Source organism: Eublepharis macularius, chromosome 4 (genome assembly GCF_028583425.1).
Source record: "Eublepharis macularius isolate TG4126 chromosome 4, MPM_Emac_v1.0, whole genome shotgun sequence".
NCBI classification, from domain to species: Eukaryota; Metazoa; Chordata; class Lepidosauria; order Squamata; family Eublepharidae; genus Eublepharis; species Eublepharis macularius.
This window is the reverse complement of record NC_072793.1, coordinates 64,530,236-64,546,305: the sequence shown is the minus strand read 5'-3', so window position 1 is coordinate 64,546,305 and position 16,070 is coordinate 64,530,236. Positions and strand designations below refer to the sequence as shown.

Genomic DNA, 16,070 nt, shown 5'->3' with positions numbered 1-16,070 from the left:
AGACTTGCTTTGAAAACCAGTTCCTAAAATGAACAAATTTTAATCCCACAATCTACAACTGCTTGGCCTACCCAATAGAAGGAAGAATTTCACTAATGACCAATGTTACAATTATTTTACAAAGTGGCAAATTTTGATCTGAAAAGGGGAAATTTATGCCCCCAAGTCTACCAACAATGTACAAGGTAAATGTTTTATTTGTACTAACAATATCCAGCTCCTATCTTTCCCCCAGCCATTATTTTGGACCCTCAAGTAAACTGGCAGCGAAAGGAAGCTACTCATTGTAAATTCCCCTGCTTTTTAGGTATTTTCAGCTATTTAATGTCCAGATTCCTCACATTCCAGTCTTATCTTTGAATGCTCATCTTTTGTTTCCTTCGGAAAATATGCTGATTTGACATTTGGTAGATGTCCCTGATTGTGCTTGTTCAACAGCAGGAATCAGTGTAGAGAATGTTCTCAGCCTAAGACATCAAGGCACAGTCGCAGAGATTTTGCCTTTTCTCAATGCAGATTAAACACACAGTACTATACCATTCAGGGAAAGGAGAGGATTCTAGCACCCTTGGCAAAGCAATGATCAAATGATTACTATCTTGATAAATTTCAAGAGCTGGTCCAAACAGATTTTCCCTTGTAACATGAATCCCCAGATTTAGTCTTTACTGGGTTTGCCCAACTATTATGTTGGATGGTGCTGGTTTGAACATGGGCTGCCTCAGTCATTCCTTGAGCCCCATGTGGTTCCTCAATGTTCATAATCAAGGTTAAGATTTAAAAATTGTATTTGATAGGGTACTCTTGATAGTGTTACTATCAGATTCCATCTCTACTATCAAATTTAACACCTACTACCACCACACTATAGAGCTTGGCTAAGACTCTCCTTCAAAGGCCCACAACTACAGAATGCAAGATATACAAAATAAATGTGCTAGGAGCATGGTGCTGACAAGAACAGAACAGGCTAACTCACTCCTTTCCAATCCTTCCAATCTCTTCTTATTCGCAGCTGACCGGAAGTTGTTGGGGTGGGAGGCAGGGAATGAAACTTTCTGACAGGAGTGTCTGGCAACTTACATCAATGAATCCCTGCATAAGGCTTTATCATAATTGTTTCCCAAAATACTGGTCTCAGAAAGGTTTTCAGCCAAAATTCTGAATTTCAGATACTGTCTTGAAATCAGACCATATGTTCAGTGGAAAATTTAGTCTGGATCCAATCCATGGTTTCAGGGAGAACAAACAGAAGCTCTTCATCCTCAATCCGCAAGCTGAAAAGATGTCCTGAATGAGGCTAAGGGCAGCTGATCATTTTCTCTCTTTTGAGCCAGGAACAGAGGAGAAAGGAGAGTTCACTGTACAATCTCTCTACCCTGTCTCCCCTGAAATGTAGACATTGCCTAGGCAATATAGTACACAAAGTGTCTGGTGTTCTCCCTGTAATAATTCAGTTAAAAAGCTGATGAAGCCAAGTTTGTAAAAATAGGGCACCTGTCCCATTTTCCCTAGTTACATGTACTGTTGACAATGTAATAGCTAAGGCTTTTACTCAAGACTGTCTCTTTACTCCCTCATCTTTTGGATTAATAGGAACACATGTTGTTGAATCAAAATCTATCAGTATAAAAACATCAGTGATTTCCCAGCTGAGAGGAGAGGAAGTCATGGGTGGAACAAAGTCTTCAGCAAAGAAGCACAGTTGGTTGAGTATGTTCCAGTGACATCTCCCTGCCTTGTGAATTTGTCTCCAGAAAAGCAGACTGTATGTTTGTTTTTGTTTCTATCATTCTTTTTCACCATCTATACACAGCAACTGTTTCTCATCTGTAATGTAAGTTAGTCTGTCTCAAACTCTCACATGGCCTTTCCCACATAATCATGCATATGGGATACTAGTTATTTTCTCTCTGCCACAGTTACAGCTGTCATTTTAGTGGCACTGAGACATAATTAGATGGCCTCACCCACAGCACTGACCACATATTATTTTCAAGACTGCATATGCTTTAATTGTGGATTGTAACAGTTACTTCGCACAAGACATCAGTCACACAAAGGTGGCCTGAAAGTCATCAGCATAGCAACTTATGCCCACCATAGCAATGCACACAATCATCTTATTGACTAAGATAACACTAATTGTGAACAATTTCAATTCAAGGTGCTGCTTATGACTTTAAACTTTTCAAGCCCTAGAGCCCACATATCTAGGGCTCCTTCCTATTTGTTCCTGTTTGCCAACTACAGTCCTCACATTGCTACCTACCAGTTGCTCTTCCACATAGGAAAACAGATTTTTTTTTATTATTTACAAACCTTTTTACATAACAAAAACGTCTTTACAGTTAAAAATTGCAAGATCAGATGGCTAAAGATGGTTACAGAGTTAACATAGTTATTGACATCAAAAAACCTTAATTACTCCATGAAAAATGGCAGAGGAAAATGAAAAATGGCAGAGGAAAATATCAGATTTTGTTTGGGCAGGCAAGAAGCCTCGAGTGAAAGTGAAAGTTTTACAAGATGCAAAGGAAAGAGGCGGAATGCAACTGCCCAATCTGAGACTTTATCATGATGCAATCTGCCTAGTTTGGTTGAAAGAATGGATGACATTAAAGAACAAGAAACTATTAGCCCTAGAGGGATATAAAAAAATATTTGGATGGCACGCATATTTATGGCATGACAAAGTAAAGGTCAACTCGATGTTCCTGCATCACTTTGTTCGGAGAAGTCTATACATAATCTGGAAGAAGTACAGAATTTATCTACAAGAAGGAACCCCTTTGTGGGTGGTTCCATATGAGGTGATAGACCCGAGAGCTGTTGATAATGAACAACAATGTTTAACGTATAAAGAAATAACTAAAACTGAAGCATCCAAACTTAGAATAAAGACACAAGAGGAACTATCACCTAACTACGATTGGTTCCAGTATAGACAGATCAGAGACTTATATAATTCGGACTCTGTAAAGGGAGGTATACGAATAGAGAATTCGGAACTAGAGCAGACCCTTCTTAAAGAAGATAAGAAAAGAATATCCAAGGTATACCAAGTACTGTTGAAGTGGTATACCGAGGATGAGATAGTTAAAACACAAATGGTGAAATGGGCTATAAACTTTAATAAAGAAATAACAATGGAGGCATGGGAATACTTGTGGAAAACTACAATGAAGACAACGACATGTATTAATATCAAAGAGAACATTTATAAAATGATCTATCGTTGGTACATGACACCAAAGAAGATTGCGCTAGGGAATTTGAATACTTCTAATAAATGCTGGAAATGTAAGAAGCATGAGGGCTCCCTCTATCATATGTGGTGGTCGTGTGAGGTAGCCAGGCAGTACTGGGGGGAAATAATAAGAGAAATGAGTGAAATTTTACAATTTCAAATTAATAAGAACCCAGAACTCCTGCTACTGAACTTGGGAATGGAGGGAATTCCAGCCCAACACAGGACGTTGATATTTTATATGACAGCAGCAGCTAGACTTTTGTATGCGCAAAAATGGAAAGTACAAGAAGTGCCAACTATTGAAGATTGGACTTACAAATTGCTGTATATGGCTGAAATGGACAAGATGACAAGAAAATTGAGAGATCTGGACTCAGGGCAGTTCAACACAGACTGGGAGAAGCTGAAACAATACCTGGAGAAGAAATGGGAGGTGGGAGGAAAACTGTGGCAGTTTGAGAACTACTGAAGTATTGAAGTAGAGGGGGGAGACTTTACCGGGGGGAGAAGAGATAAATGTGAATTAATAAGCAGTCAGATTAATAGATTGACATATATATAGATATATATAGGTTAACAAACAGAACATAGAGAAAATAATTAATTATAAGGACTAAATATAAGGAGCGATTAACTAACAATATTTTCTTTTTTTTCTGACAAGTTTTGTACCAAACTGAATGTCTGAAGATATAGATGGGTCAAATTGATTGACTACGTGAGGAGAGATATATAGAACTATTATAAAAAGATAGAATGAGTAATATATATAGAGAATAAGTCAAATTGTTTGATATAAACGAATGTATGATCTATATGGTTTATGATATATAGAAATACCTGAAATTGAAAAATTGGGATAAATTGTTTATCTAAGATGGAAACAAAGGCTTACAGTTTGGGCATATAATGTTAAAAATAGTTAAGGATGTACTGCTTAGAATAATGGAGAATATATATTTGTTTTAGATAGAGGAAGCTAATAAAAGTAAGGGAAAGGGGACAAAGGGTTGGAAAGCTGCTGGAAGTCAACAAAAAGGGGGGGGAAAGGGAGGGGGTTAGAGATGAAAAAATTGGGGAAAATTGAATGTAAATGTGGAAATAATGGATTCTAACCCAATAAAAATTTTTCAAAAAAAAAAAAAAACCTTAATTACTCTTGCAAGACACTTTAGAAACCTTTTGGAATTTTGATATTAACATCACAAGAACTTTAGGAGAAATATACAAAAGCTTTAGAATAACCCTATAAAAGAATCCTATAAATCCTATAAACACTATAAACCCTATTAAACCACTATAAAACCATTATAAACAAATTATAAACATCAGACTATAAACATTACATTATAAACACTACAAAGCAACACCTCTCAATGGACAGGGGGATTCACCTCCCTATACCATTGCCATCTACTCAGCCACACTTTCCTCTTGGACCCTTTTTCTTCCCACCTCTGTATTTTGTCTAAGTATGAGGTAACGTACTGTACCATGTCTGAAAGAGGTACTTTTTTCTTTGTACATATTTCCTCTCGTCTGTTTCTCATAATGCTGCTTATGAAAACAAGGTTCACTAGGCGAACCACAGAACCTTATAGAGACTCTGTTTATTTCCAGGGATCTCCAGTACTCTTCCTTCCTGTCCCTATCTCTGCCCTGGGCTCCCGTATTCCTCAGGTTCCAGCCAAGAAGTGATTGTCTCCCACTCTTGAAAAATGAAGAACAGCCACTTCAACACCCTGGCCACCCCCGCCCATTCCCTCTTTACAGCTGTGCATTCTTTTAGGGCATGGGGGATGGTTTCATGGATGTCTTGAATCAGGCTTTTACAAGTTATCCTCGGGCACTGCTGTTGGTTTCTGTGCGCTCCGAAAGTAGTGGCCCCCACCTGAAGGATTTGATGGTACGCCCTCCACCTTACATCTCTCAAAGCGTAAGGAACAGACCTGTCAGGAAACGATGGGATGGGAAATTCTTGATAAGGTAGGGAGACAATGTGGTTTTGAGGCACCTCTCCTCATTGTAGGGAATCAGCTTACTTCTCTGCAAGGTGGCCCAATACAAGCGCCTTGTGGATCCCCAGATTCCTGAGTCCGCCCTCACCACTTCCAAAGCCTTGATATGATGGTCTTGTACCCCTTGCACTACCTCCCTCATAAAGTCTGGCAGCTCTCGCTTTACCAACAAGGTCAAGCCCCTCGGGAAGGAATCCTCCACCTACCATTCCCAGGCCCATCTACTTTTCTCCCAACTGCTGAAAAAGAAATGCCTGGCATACATCTCTTGGGTGGTAAGAGGATGAAGAAGAAGTAGAAGCACCAAAAGTAGAAGAAACAGCTGAACTAGCAGCAAAAGCAGAAGAAGAGGAAGAAGAAGAGCCTTTAGATGCCCAAACGCCACAATTAAACACAAGAAAAATTGAAAGGAATCATAAACCTATTTCTAGGAGACCCAGACCCCTTTCCTTGTGTCTCCTATAAACTACAATCCTAGCTAGAGGGAACGTGGGGGATCTTCCACATAGAGGAGCCTACTTGGCAGCAACCAGAGCACTTGCTTTTTCTATAGTAGCCTATAGTATAGGGGGTAGGTGGGTGAATGGAAATGAGAGAAAACAGCAGGAAATGATGAGAATATGGGAGTTGTCAGGAGGAGGGAAAGAAGGGAATATGGGGGAACGGACCTTTGGACACTTACCGTGAAGGGTCCTTCTCCTCTGAGGACAGGAGGACATCTCGGGTGTTTCCCTTCGCCCAATCAGGGAGGCAGGAAGTAGAAAAAAAATTTCTTCCTCTTCCTATTGGCGTCTGGAACACCCCACTCTCCAGTTCAGGTGACTCCAACAGCAGTAAAGAATTCACGGAAAAACTCAGCCCTTGTAGCATAAGAGGGGAAAAAACAGATCCCTAAAAACATGGGGACATCAGAAACTAGAACAACGTGAGAACACGGAGAATAAACATACAACTTCAAGGGTACAGGACAACAGCACTGTCAGACATGGAGAACAGAGTGATGCAGATAGGCAAACAGAGGCAGAGGAATTAAGAGAACCCTGGGAGGGTAAGATGTCCTCCTGTCCTCAGAGGAGAAGGACCCTTCACGGTAAGTGTCCAAAGGTCCGTTCTCCCTCTGAGGCGGAGGACATCTTGGGTGCTCCCAAAGCAGTTAATATCCATTGGGTGGGTCAGGGTTCTCATCCCGCATCACATGTTGAAAGACCCTTCTGCCGAATGCGGCGTCCGCAGAGTCGTATAGGTTCAGCTTGTAATGTCTGACGAAGGTGGAGATAGTGGACCATGTGGCCGCTCTGCAAATTTCTTCCACTGAAGCATTGTTATGTAATGCTGCGTTGGTTGCCGCACTTCTGATCGAGTGCGCCGTAATTCCTTGAGGGACATCTCGCTTGCAGGCTTTGTAGGCCTCCGTGATGCAGGTCCGAATGCTCCTGCCAATGGTAGACTTGGACATTCTCTTGCCTAGGTTCGGTGGAGATATTGACGAATAGGAAATCCGATTTCCTTATCGGTTCAGTCCTGGTCAGATAAATCTTAATGGTGCGCTTCACATCTAAGTTGTGCCATTCTTTCTCCTTTGGATGAGAAGGATTGGGACAAAAAGAAGGCAGGTTGATCTCCTGAGATCTGTGGAATGAGGAAATATTCTTGGGCAGGAAGGTGGGGTCTGTGCGCAAGACCACCTTGTCCCTATGAAATTCGCAATGTCCAGGTATGATAGAGAGAGCCCCTAGTTCGGAAATCCGTCTGGCGGATGTGATGGCCACTAGAAAAATCGCCTTAAGCTTCAGCCATTTCATTGGGACTTCTCGCAGAGGTTCGAAGGGTGCCTTGGTCAGTGCTGACAGAACTATGTGCAGCCTCCACGTAGGAAAATGGTGTACCGTAGGAGGACTTAACAGAGCAGCTCCGCGCAGGAAGCAGTGAATGTGCGGGTGTCGAGCCAGACTAAGCCCGTCCTGTGAGGACAGTACTGACGATAACGCTGCCACCTGCCTGCGCAAGGTGGCCGGTTTCAGTCCCGAATCAAGTCCCTCCTGTAGAAAGGCCAGCACAAAGTTCAGCTGAGGATGCATGTAGTCCACCTTTTTCCTCTTTGCCCACCTGACGAAGGCCTTCCACGCGGTGTTATAGATTCTCATGGTCGACTTCTTCCTGGAAGACAGCATAGTTTGAACCACCTGCGTGGAATATCCTAATTTGGAAAGCGATTGCTTCTCAATTTCCAGGCGGTCAGACACATCCAATCCGGATCGGGATGGAGAATCGGTCCCTGGTGTAGCAAGTCTGGAGCAGTAGGCAGTCGAAAAGGTGGTAACACTGCTAGGGACTGTAGGGACGAAAACCAAGGTCTCCTTGGCCACCATGGGGCGATTATTATCACTTCCGCGTCTGACTCTGCTATCCTCTGGAGTAGTCTCGGGATAACCGGAAGAGGAGGGAAGGCATAGAGGAGACCCTCTGGCCAGTGAGCTGAGAGAGCGTCGGTTCCCTCTGCCAGCGGGTGAAGGTGTCATGGTCCAGCCTGGGCTCAGTGAGAGTGAGGACTCCTCCTCAGGAGGAGAGGGGCTTCGTGTAGCCAGCCAGGACTCCTCAGGAGAAGAGGAGCTCCATGCAGCCAGCCCTGACTCAGCAGAGGCTGGTAATCAGGAGCCACAGCTGTTGGCTAATCAGAGCCTACAGCCAGCAGCTGAAGCAGAGCCATCAGTACTCTCCAGCCCCAGCACCACAGGGGAAGTGCAGCCAGGGACTTCCACAGGGGAAGCTCAGTCAGGGACTGCCAGCACCACAGGGGAAGCCCAGCCAGAGGCTTCCACCCCCCCAGGTTCACCCACACCCAGAGAACGCCGCAGACAGCGCCAGAGACTGGAGCTGCAGGAGAGACGGCGCAGTGCTCGTCTCCTGAGCCAACGCCAGCTGCTGGAGGGTGATGATGAGTAGCTTCAGGATGGAGCCCCAGCAGCTGGCTGAAAACCATGCCTGGCTATAAAAGCCAGTCAGGAGCAACAGCCAGGCGTGGAAGCAATGTCTCTACTGTCTGCAACCACTCCGTGCTCCGTGAACCTTGCCCGTGCCTACTGTTGGACCTGACACTACCGGTAACTGACCTTGGACTGTGCCTGACCTTGCTCTTGGACTCTGGACTCAACTCTGGCATTAGCTTGTGCTCTGACCACTGCTTTGACTTGGCTTTTGGCTCCTGAAACTCCCTCTGGACTTGGTATCAAGGTTTGGACCTGCACCACCCTGCTTGGGCTGGCCCAGCCCGTGACAGATTGCTTCCACCTCACTTCCTGGCATGGACGCCGTGATGCCCACCCCGGGAAGCCTGGCAATGCTGCAGGACCAGGTGCTGCAATTAACCCAAGCACTGGTGACTTTGCAGCAGCAGATTGCTACTCTTCTTGTTGCCCCTGCTGCACCTCTGCCTGCAAAATGCCCAGTGAGGCCTCCTGACAGTTTTGAGGGCAATGTGGAAGAATTCCCAGCGTTTCTTGCCCAGTGCCAGTTGTACATTGAACTCCGGGCCAGAGACTTTCCCACGGATAAAGTCAAAGTGGGCTTCATCCTCAGCCTGTTAAAGGGGCAGGCAGCAAGATGGGCCACACCCTTGCTACTGGCTAAATCCCCTCTGCTGGGGGACTTTCCAAACTTCGTGGCTCACATTACCGCCGTCTTTGCCAACCCTCTGAAAGCCATCAAAGCAAACCAGAAAATCCGTGCCCTCACCCAGGGAAATGGGACTGTGGCTCAGTATACCACAGAATTCCAGCTACTGGCTCAGGACCTGAACTGGAACGAGGCAGCCCTAGTGGATCAGTACCTGGAAGGGCTGTCCGACGAAGTTCTTGATGAAGTGGCTCGATCAGAACGGCCGGTGGATCTGCAGGCTCTTATTCTCCTATGCCTACGAATCGAGGGGAGACTGGAGAGCAGGAAAACAGCCCATGCATTGCGCCATCGGCCTCCGTCCAGAGCCTCACCTGAAGACAGGGGTAAGCCTGTGCAGTTAGGGGGGCCTCGCCCCCCCTTGCCCCCAGAGGAAAAGGAGCGACGCCAGGCCCACCACCTCTGTTGGTACTGCGGTGAGGCAGGCCACTATGCCAACAGCTGCCCTGCAAAGAAGAAAATCTCCGCTACAGGGCGAGAGCAGCCTCTTGTAAAGCAACTGGTTGGGGTGGCCAATGCCTCCGACGACCATCCTGAACCTTTCTTGGTGCCAGTGAAGCTTTGCTTACCCGACAGCCGGGTCCTGTTTGTGTATGCCATGATAGATTCGGGAGCCTCCCACTGTTTCATAGATGCTCACTTCGCAGCCCAGCACAAAATTCCTCTTCAGTCCAAGGAGGCACCCACCATAGTTGAAGCCATTGACGGGCGCCCGCTATGCTCTGGCCCAGTGGTCAAAGAGACCCAGCCACTCACGCTACGAATCCAGCAGCATCAGGAGAAGCTCTGCTTCGACGTTGCGAGTACACCTCGGTTCCCCCTCATCTTGGGACTTTCCTGGCTCAGCCTCCACGACCCCATCATCAGGTGGGGCCAACTGGACCTCCAATTTCGGGACCCATGTCCGCACCTGACCCAGCCTACGGTCCTGGCCACGGTCACAGCTGCACCAACCTCGTCCACCCTGCCTAAACTGTATATGGACTTCCAGGATGTGTTTGAGGAGAAGGGAGCGGACCAACTTCCCCCCCACCGGCCATATGACTGCGCCATTGACCTGCTTCCAGGCTCACCCCTGCCGGTGGGACGCCTGTATTCACTGACAGAGCCTGAGCTGGCTGCACTCAGGGATTTTCTTGCCAAAAACCTGCAGCGGGGGTTCATCCGCCCGTCCACCTCGCCCACCTCTGCTCCTGTATTATTCGTCAAAAAGAAAAGTGGGGAACTCCGGTTATGCAACGATTACCGGGCCCTGAATAAAATCACTGTCCGAGACAGGTACCCACTTCCCCTGATCGCCGACCTGCTAGAGCAATTGAAGGGAGCCCAGATCTATACCAAACTTGATCTTCGGGGGGCATATAACCTAGTGCGTATCCGGAAAGGCGATGAGTGGAAGACAGCTTTCAGTACTCGATATGGACAGTATGAGTACCTTGTAATGCCGTTCGGGCTGACCAATGCACCAGCTGTGTTCCAGAGGTTCATGAACGACATCTTTCGCAACCTCCTGGATCAGTTTGTCATAATTTATTTGGATGACATCTTGATTTATTCCCGGGATCCTGCAGACCACCCACAGCATGTACGAACCGTGCTTCAGCGACTACGGCAACATGGTCTGTTTGCCAAGTTGGAAAAGTGTGCCTTCCACCTCCGGACGGTGGAATTCCTTGGCCATGTAATTTCACCCCAGGGGATTCAGATGGACCCCAGGAAGGTTGAGGCCGTACAGACTTGGCAAGCCCCCCGTTCCCGAAAGGATGTGCAGCGTTTTCTGGGCTTCGCCAATTATTATCGCCAGTTTATCCCCGGCTTTGCCGAGACCACTGTACCACTGACGCAGCTACTGCGGCCCCGGGTGCCAGTCCAATGGACTCCTGAAGCAGACCAAGCTTTCCAAGCCCTGAAGGGCTGCTTCACTGCTGGACCAGTCTTGCGATACCCAGACCCCCAGCTGCCATTCACTGTGGAAGCGGACGCTTCTAGCACCGCGATTGGGGCTGTACTGTCCCAGCGAGAGACATCCTCAAGCCCTCTGCGACCCTGCGCCTATTACTCCCGCCAGCTCACCCCAGCAGAGAAAAACTATACCATCTGGGAGAGGGAATTGCTCGCCATCAAGGCAGCCTTTGAGGTTTGGCGGCACCACCTTGAGGGGGCACGACACCCGGTCCAGGTACTCACAGACCACCGAAATCTGGAACACCTCCAGACAGCTCGTCGCCTGAACCAGAGACAGATCCGGTGGTCCTTATTCTTTTCCCGGTTCAACTTTAAAATCACCTATGTGCCCAGCTCCCAGAATAAACGAGCTGATGCCCTCTCGAGAAAGCCGGAGTACGCTTCACCGGCTGGAGAGGAACATCCCCTGACCACCATATTACCTCCAGAAGCCCTTGCAGCCGTCCAAACCACATGCAACAATTTCAGGACTCATTCGCCCAGAAGCAGCTCCAGGACCTCCACATGTCCTCACACCCAAATGCATCTGGATTTGGGGAAGAACATGGCCTGCTCACCCAGCGGGGTCGGGTTTATATTCCCCCAGGCCCATTGCGCACCGAAGTACTACAACTGGCACATGATGCCAAGCCTGCTGGACATTTCGGCCGTCACAAAACCACCCACCTACTGACCCGGGAGTTTTGGTGGCCCCGGGTTCAATCTGACGTGGCCCGATATGTGAGCACCTGTGATACCTGCAGACGGGCCAAGGACCACCCTGAGAAACCATCTGGACTCTTATTGCCCCTGCCTACACCTCCGGGGCCCTGGAAATTTATCTCCATGGACTTTATCACTGACCTGCCCTGCTCCAAAGGTCACACCTGTATCCTGGTGGTGGTGGACCTGTTCACTAAGATGGCTCATTTTGTTCCCTGTCCCGGACTTCCTACAGCCCCGGCTACTGCACAGCTCTACTTACAACACGTCTTCAGGTTCCATGGTATACCAGACCATCTGATCACAGACCGGGGAGCCCAATTCACCTCCCGGTTCTGGCGTGCCCTGCATACCCTCCTCGGCACCCAGGTCCACTTGTCCTCTGCGCACCACCCCCAGTCCGATGGGCAAACTGAACGCACTAATGCAACCCTGGAACAGTACCTGAGGTGCTATACGAACTACCAGCAAGATAACTGGGTGGCCCTACTCCCCCTGGCCGAATACGCCTACAACAATGCGGTGCACACGTCCACCCAACAAACACCCTTCATGGCAAACTATGGATATCACCCTTGGTTCTTCCCCAGCACTACCCCCTCCACTGGTGTTCCTGCTGCCAATGACTACCTCCAAGAACCCCAGTCTCTACACCAACTCTTGAACGAGCAGTTGCAACAGGCCAAGGAGGCATACAAAAAGGCTGCAGACCGGAAGCGCCAACCCGGTGAACCCTTGAAGGTGGGAGATCAGGTCTGGCTCTCCACCCGCCACGTACGGACCCAGAGACCATCCCGAAAACTGGATGCCCGATTTATCGGCCCATTCACCATCACGGACCAGGTCAACTCTGTGGCTTTTCGACTGCACTTGCCTCCTACGCTCCCGATCCACCCGGTCTTCCATCGATCTCTCCTCATTCCTGCCTTGCCCCTGGACCCACAGAGACCCAAACCACTTCCTCCCCCACCAGTGCTTATTGATGGGCAAGAAGAATATGAAGTTGCCCAGATCCTGGACTCCCGCCGCCGCCGGGGACAGCTGCAATATCTAGTCGACTGGAAGGGTTATGGCCCGGAAGACCGATCCTGGGAGCCTGCCAGTAATCTCCATGCTCCAGACATCATCTGCCAGTTCCACAGGGCCTACCCCCGGAAACCCGGTCCGCGGAATGGAGGGGGGCCTGAGGGAGGGGATGGTGTCATGGTCCAGCCTGGGCTCAGTGAGAGTGAGGAATCCTCCTCAGGAGGAGAGGGGCTTCGTGTAGCCAGCCAGGACTCCTCAGGAGAAGAGGAGCTCCATGCAGCCAGCCCTGACTCAGCAGAGGCTGGTAATCAGGAGCCACAGCTGTTGGCTAATCAGAGCCTACAGCCAGCAGCTGAAGCAGAGCCATCAGTACTCTCCAGCCCCAGCACCACAGGGGAAGTGCAGCCAGGGACTTCCACAGGGGAAGCTCAGTCAGGGACTGCCAGCACCACAGGGGAAGCCCAGCCAGAGGCTTCCACCCCCCCAGGTTCACCCACACCCAGAGAACGCCGCAGACAGCGCCAGAGACTGGAGCTGCAGGAGAGACGGCGCAGTGCTCGTCTCCTGAGCCAACGCCAGCTGCTGGAGGGTGATGATGAGTAGCTTCAGGATGGAGCCCCAGCAGCTGGCTGAAAACCATGCCTGGCTATAAAAGCCAGTCAGGAGCAACAGCCAGGCGTGGAAGCAATGTCTCTACTGTCTGCAACCACTCCGTGCTCCGTGAACCTTGCCCGTGCCTACTGTTGGACCTGACACTACCGGTAACTGACCTTGGACTGTGCCTGACCTTGCTCTTGGACTCTGGACTCAACTCTGGCATTAGCTTGTGCTCTGACCACTGCTTTGACTTGGCTTTTGGCTCCTGAAACTCCCTCTGGACTTGGTATCAAGGTTTGGACCTGCACCACCCTGCTTGGGCTGGCCCAGCCCGTGACAGAAGGTACCTCGACAGGAAGCGGGGAGTCTGACAATTCAGATGTGTCGCGAACAGGCCCATGATGGGTTCCCCGAGTCTGTCCGTGACCAGGCGGAACGTCTCCTGTTTTAAGGACCACTCCCCTGGGAGGATGGACTGTCGACTCAGCCAGTCTGCCTGGAGGTTGGCTGTCCCTTTGATGTGTTCCACTTGGATGGAAAGTAGATTAGACTCTGCCCACGAGATGATTTCCATCGCTTCCTTGTGCATCCTGGAGGACCTGGTATCCCCCTGCCTGTTTATGTATGATTTGGCAGAGATGTTGTCCGTCCTTATCAAGATGTGCTTTCCCTGTATTGAGTTGGAGAAGTGAGTTAGAGCCAGGCGGATCGCTCTGATCTCCAGGAAGTTGATGGGTAAACGCGACTCCTCTTTGGACCACAAACCTTGTGCTGGGTGTTCGTCCAAGGTTGCTCCCCAGCCCAATAGGCTCGCGTCCGTGAACAGTTGTATCGACTGGTGGTTCAGGAAGGACTTTCCCTGACGTAGGTTCGAGTCCCTGGTCCACCACCGGAGGCTCTCCTTGACCTCCCAGGGGACTATCACCGGGCAGTCGAGCTTGGACATGATCCGAAATTGGAAGGGACGTAGGAAGTTGAGTAGAATCCGGGAGTGGAAGCGACCCCAATAGATGGCCTCGCACGCGGCTACAAGGGTGCCCATCACTTTGGCCAGCTTTAGTAAAGGCGTGGATCTGTCCTGAATCACTGATCTGATCAAGTCCTTGGTTTTGAGAATCTTCTCCTGCGGCAGGAGGATGAGATCCCTCTTGGTGTCTATTATCATCCCTAAATGTTGGAGCCTTTGTGATGGAACAAGGGAGCACTTTTTCATGTTGATCAGGAAACCATGAGCCTGGAGGCAGCGAACAACCGTCCACGTGTCCTGGGTCGCCTTCTCTCTCAAATGTGCCCGTAGAAGGATGTCGTCCAGGTAGGGATGGACGTGAATCCCGGACTCCTGAAGCTGAACAATAGGATTGATCAAGACCTTTGAGAACACCCTGGGCACCGTGGCCAGACCGAAGGGGAGTGCTCTGAACTGAAAGTGACGTCCACCAACGCAGAACCTCAGAAAGCGTCTGTGGGAAGGATGAATGGGTATGTGTAGGTAAGCTTTGGTCAGATCTATTGAGGTCATAAAGTCCCCCTGCCTGAGAGCCTCGGAGATGGAGCGCGTTTCCATTCTGAAATGTTTCAGCTGGATGAATTGGTTCACGAACTTTAAGTCCAGGATTGCCCTCCAATCTCCGTTTTTCTTTGGGACCGTGAAAAAGATGGAATAGACCCCCAGGCCTGTCTTGTGGTGTGCCACTGGCTCTATTGCTTCGATGTCCAGGAGATGCTGTATCACCTTCATGGTGATACGTTTTCTTTGCAGGTTCTTGCGAAGAGGTGACTTGAGGAAACGATCCGGTGGTAGGGATTTGAACTCGATGACATACCCTTGGGAGACTACCTTGGTGGTCCACTCGTCCGAGTGAGTCTCTTGCCATACATGACAGAAGTACTGTAGTCTCCCCCCCACCGGAATCTGCTCCGAGTCAGGGCTTTGGGCCCGAAACCTTGTCGGTCCCCTCTGTACTGAGACACTTTGTAGGCTTTGGAACCGAAGGATCCTTTCCTTTGAGTGGGCTTGGGGGAGCTCCAGGATGGTCGTTTGTTGTCTTGACGAAACCTGGGTAGCACATGCTGTGACCGAAAGGACTGGGAGGGGTAACTGCGTTTATCTGACCTTCTGAGTGTCTTAGGGAGCGCCCTTTTCTTATCTCTGGTCTCGACCAGGACCTTGTCCAGGGGCTCTCTGAACAGTTTGTCGCCTTGGAAAGGGTAAGCCATGAGAATAAACTTTGAGTGTAGGTCCGCAGGCCAAGCTCTCAGCCAAAGTAGTCTCCTGGCGGCGGTCGCAGAAGAGAAAATCCTGGAAGAAAAAGTCAAAGCGTCCAGAGTGGCGTTGGCGGTAAAGGTGTTGGCTTTTAGGACTCTGTTGGCTAACTCTAGCAGACGTCTGCGGTTACCCGGCAGGAGCTGGATAAGTTTACGTATCCATACGATCGCCGCCCTGGACACGATGGAAGCAGATGATGCCGCTCGGATGGCCATAGCTGACGCCTCGTGCGCCCGTCTGAGTGCAGTCTCTGCCTTCTGATCCAAATTATCTCTAACCGCTCCTTGACCGCCTTGACCGTCTTCAGTCAGCAGGCCGGAGGACTGGAGTGCCGCTACGGGTGCGTCAATCTTATGTACCTGCAGGAACTCATTGGTGAAAGAAGGTAAGGCATGAAGTTTTTTTTTTTTTAACAGAGCTGTGGTATTGTTTGGGGGCTGCTGGTTTGAACCACTCTGCTCTCAATTGCCGTACTCGGGGAAAGGAAAAACCCTTTCTGGGGTACTATCTCTAGGGAAGAATTCTCTACAGCCTTTGGGCCTTGAAGACCCCTTGACACCTTTGGGGTCCT

General features: G+C 49.1%; 1 protein-coding gene across 1 annotated transcript in view; it reads right to left on the bottom strand.

Annotated features, from left to right (window-relative positions):
- DPYSL3 (dihydropyrimidinase like 3) overlaps positions 1–16,070 on the bottom strand; it is a 102,652-nt gene that overhangs the window by 72,520 nt on the left and 14,062 nt on the right. The window lies entirely within an intron of this gene.